The following is a 4,558-nucleotide window of genomic DNA, read 5'->3' on the forward strand; positions in this document are numbered from 1 at the left end:
TACGCCTGTGCTACACCCAGGAATGATAAATTTGAGCCCTACCCATGACACAATTTAAGAATCAGCTGTAGAAATGCTACTATCTTCCTCCCGAGGGTGTTTTGATCTCAGTATGTACATGGAGATGGAGGGAGCACTGATGGGCAGGGAATAGAGGTTGAGGCTCTGGGACAGCCATCATGAGGGGCTGGTGGCTGAGGCAGCCTGCCCTCCAGCACTCAGACATGTCTGAGGAGCTCTGAGCCCTACTTCCACTCCCCAGACAGGGGAGTGGTGCCATCTTGTAGGGGAGGGATCCACACCTCTATTGCCTCCTCCCCCAGTTTGAGCTGCGATTGGAGTTGACCTTGAAAGCAAAGCACACTGAACCCACTCAAAACCAGGAAATATGTGGAAACTTCATTCTGCCCTGTTTGAATACGGCCATAAGCACAGCCATGTTTTTCACCTTGCCAACAGCGTGGAGCCAGGCACGTGGCCGTTTTAAGCAGCAGGGCAATGTCTTCCCTTTACTAAAACAAACCTCGGGTAGATGTGAGCTGTTCAAAGTAAGAGCTGTCTACACCCTGGTCTCAACACTCAAATGCTTCAAGTGTAGACATGGAAAGCCTTTCATATGGAGAAGACTGACTTGACTTTCACAGTCAAGTGACGCAAACACAGTGCACGGGCTTACCCCAGTCTAAGCCGCTCTGCCTCGGGGTAAAGTTTCCCCTCACAAAGCAAAGAGTCACTACTGGTGCGTCCCAGCGGGGCAGGCCTGTCTGCGCCCCTGCTCAGCGGCTGGGATCACGGGGGACAGGCTTTCCAACTTTCCAGACGGCCTCTTGCTCATGTCGTGTCTTCCTCGGCCGCTGGGGACCGCCCCGCCGGCCGACCCGTCGGAAGCCGCCCGGATTCAGAGCCCCAGGGCGAAGGGCCGCATCTGACGGCTCGCCCGCCCTCATCCTGACGCCGCGCGTGTCGGGGCCGGGCGCGGGGAGGGGCCGGCCCGGCCTCCCGCCCCCTCAGCGCTTTGCAGCCGCGCCCCGTGACCCAGAACAGGAAGCGCGGGGAGCGGGGTGGGGCGGGGTCGCGACTTCTGACCTCGCCGCGCCACGGAAGGGAACATGGGGCCGCAGCAGAGGTGAGGCGGCGGTAGGGAGGTGGCAGTTGCTTTGGAGGTGGACTCAGCCCCCCCCCGGAATGGTGCCGCCCACGGGCCGTGGCAAGAACCAAGCGGCCGGGATCGGTCACCTCCCCTCACCCGCAGCGTGGCGCTCGGGCCCGGTGGTGGCGGCAAGGCGGGCGAGCCTGAAGGGGCTCCGGGTACCGCAGCTTGTGGCGCTGTCACAACAAGCTCCAGTGGCCGGTCTCTTGTTTCCCCCGGTGCATTTTTGCCTCCTGTCCCCGGCTTGTTCGAGTTCCTGCGCCGCCTGTTTCCGTGCGCGCTGCCCCTGCCTGCCCGCCCGCCTTGTCTACACACCCTCCTGCCGGAGTGAGTTGTCCCCTGCCCCGGCCTGTACGAGGTCTTGGCGAGCTTTGACGCCAGTCGAGTTCGGGGTCAGCTCTTAGGCGGCACGTGCGGTTTTATCAACTTTACTGCACCACTTGTGAGCCAGAACACCTGCCGGTGACCTGCCCTTGCAGTGTGGGAAGGGAAGGGAAGAAGAAAAGTGTGTTGAAACGAATACTTCTCTGGCCTTTAATTAGATCAACTAGGAAATAGAAAAAAAAAATCTCTTCCTGCAAGGTTGGGGCCTGTGTCTGTCTTGTATGTAATTGAACCCAGGGATGAGCAAACTCTGGGTACAAAATGCTGCGTAGCGTAATGTATTGTTGCAGCTTTGTAGCCAGAGAAGGCCGTGGATCAGACTAAGTAAATAGCGTGAGAACTGAGACTGGAAGATAGGAATAAAATTATGCTCATATTCTTAATACTTACAGGGACAGTTCTAGTCAAGTGAAAACTGTAACTTGAAACGGAGTTTGTTTTACTGTAGCCAAAAATATTTTTGTGGACTGGTAGGCTGAGGATGTACCTGGGAATCAGAAAGTTTTGGGGTTTAGCCTGGCCTTGATGCTTTTTCTGTGGCTTTAGATTACACCTTGCTAGGGGGTTACAATGATTATTCAACTAATATTGATAAAGGTGTTTTGAATGTCTAAGATGCCATAAGAAAGCTAGTTGGTGGCTTATTATTAAATCTTTTGATTTTTATATGACATGAGCAAGAGAAAAAAATGCTCAAAGCATGTTGATGTCTCATATTCATTAAGCATTCTTAACATGAAATTTCTTGTATAAATTGGCTTTTATTTTTCTCTACTGTTAAAAATTTCTAAATGCAGGGTGGTCAGATCCCTATAATATATGTTAAATAAGGACTGTCAAGAGAAGGCAAAATGCTGGATATTCCAAGAGATATATAGGAGGGTTTGTACCAGGAAGGAAGTACTCCCTGTCAGAAATACAATATTTTCTCATGTAATCACCCTGGGATAAGATGCATGCTGTGTTTTTGAAAGACAAAACTGATTAAGAGAAAGAGTAAGAGAAAAGGATCTTTCTTTGTAGTAAGTAATTGAGTAGCACCAAGAGGTGCACCAAGACATTGGTCCATATCGTATTGGCACCAGTAAAAGGAAAATTGATATTATCGGCAATTGCTTTTTTTGGCCAATGCTGCCAATTATGTCACTGATAAACGCCATGTGCATGTGCACAGCCTTAGCACACACGTGGCCAGGAATGCAGCCTGGCAGTTTGGAGAGCAGTGTTCAGCCAGTAAGTCTGTAGTGGGGAAGGGGTGTGGGGGAACAGATCAAGGCCCCCACAGTGAGGGGGGGAGTAGGGTTGGGGCAGGTGCTGCCCAGCTGGGACAGGGCAGAGCACAGTGTGGCTGGCTTCTTCAGAGGGTGTGGAGGCATGGTAAGGGGGTGGCTCCTGCTGCTGTGTGCACCCCCAGGGGAGGCATGGGGGGCTTGTGCCCCCCAGATTTGTGTGCAGGGCAAGGGCGGGCTCCTGCTGCAGGCTCAGGGCTGAGGGGACTGCGTAGGCTTTTCCTGATGGGGCAGCTGAGCTGGGGCTGTGCTCAGGGCGGGCAGGGGCAGGGTGAGTGGCGGTGGTGCTGGGAGGTTGTGGGGGTTGTAGGGTGGCTACAGTGAATTTTGGGGTGATTTTAGCCCACCCCATAGAATTTCATCCCAGCACCATTGCCGTCTGCCCCAAATGCAGCCCTGGCCCAGCTCTGCTGCCGGAAAGAGGCTGGTACAGCCCCTGGCCCTGAGCACGCAGCAGGCAGCCTGCCCTTGCCCCACACACAGATCCAGAGGGTATATGCCTGCCTCCCCCAGAATGCACGCAGCAGCAGAAGCTGGCTGCCCCCAGGACGAGCTGCCTGCAGCTCCATCTCATGCCCCACTCTCCGTGCCTGCCCCAGCCCACTCCCTCCCTCACCATGGGGTCCTTGATCTTCTTCCTCTGCCCACACACCCCATCCCCCCAACAGACTTACTGGCTGGATGCTGCTCTCCAAGGTGCTAGGCCACATATTGGGAATTGGATCGGTATTAGCAGCTATGGCTGGTTAATAATCGGCCAACAGTATCGGCCCAAAAAATCTTTATCAGTGCACCCCTAGTAGCAGCTGCAGTAGCAGCAAGGAAGCTAAGTCTGCTCATTGTTCTGCTCCCTGTGGATCATTTGCTTTTATCTGGTAGAAGCTTAGGTGGCAGAAGTTGCTGTTACCATATTTCCTTCCTTATAATACATATGCCAGTTTCCAGAAGCTGGTTGTTGGAAAAAGGTATGGTATATGAGAAAATATGGTGGTTTTACAAGCCAAAATATTACTGTTGATTTATCCATATTATGGACTGACTTGCTTGCACAACAGTACAATACAAAATACAACTGTTTCTCATTGATAACATGGATGAAACCCTTGTAACTAGCCTAAAACTGCCCTTTAATTTAATTATTCCCAGGTCATCAGGGATTATGGAAGTGGCTGAGTGGTATGTACTGAAAATGGCCTCCTGGCTGAGATCTAGTGATTGATAGCCGCCAAGCTAACTTTTGGTGATGAGCAAAGGCTGATGACACCAAGGTTAGTAACTGAAAATTTATATTTCAGTATTGCAGAACTAAATGTGAAACTCTGTTTCCTTTTTATATTTACCCTTAAAACATGGAGTAGGATATTACTGCATTGTTGTCTTTCTGCTTAATATTAATATGATTGCCAATACCAGTTTGTGGATTTTAGTATTAGGACATGATGCTGAGCAACAATGACAAATTTCCTCAGCCTAGGTACACATCGCATTTGTTCCATTTCAGGCAAGACTTCTGTTCATACAGGTATTTGGTCTGTGTTTTTAAATGCAGCTGAAGAAGTTTAACACCAAAAAATGCAAGGTTCTCCACCTTGGGAGGAAAAACCTGCAGCATCCTTATAGGCTCGGCAGTGCTACGTTGGAGCTAGTAAAGCGACCAAAACGCTGGCTTGCATCCATAGATGCTTCTCGAGCAAATCCCGGGACGTCATTCTCCCCCGTACTCGGCCTTGGTGAG

At 51.3% G+C, this 4,558-nt stretch overlaps 1 protein-coding gene across 2 annotated transcripts in view; it reads left to right on the plus strand.

Annotated features, from left to right (window-relative positions):
- The first annotated feature begins 1,019 nt into the window (after nucleotides 1-1,019).
- ZDBF2 (zinc finger DBF-type containing 2) overlaps nucleotides 1,020-4,558 on the plus strand; it is a 28,610-nt gene continuing 25,071 nt past the window's right edge. Inside the window, exons 1-2 of one of the 2 annotated variants that reach the window (XM_019554237.1) lie at nucleotides 1,020-1,126; nucleotides 3,970-4,091. The gene's annotated coding sequence lies outside the window, so the exon portion shown is untranslated. Of the gene's footprint in view, nucleotides 1,127-1,437; nucleotides 1,656-3,969; nucleotides 4,092-4,558 lie in introns of those variants that run through there. The other variant, XM_019554238.1, reaches the window with a different exon arrangement.

Source organism: Crocodylus porosus, unplaced genomic scaffold, assembly GCF_001723895.1.
Source record: "Crocodylus porosus isolate Cpor-Errol unplaced genomic scaffold, CroPor_comp1, whole genome shotgun sequence".
Taxonomy (NCBI): domain Eukaryota; kingdom Metazoa; phylum Chordata; order Crocodylia; family Crocodylidae; genus Crocodylus; species Crocodylus porosus.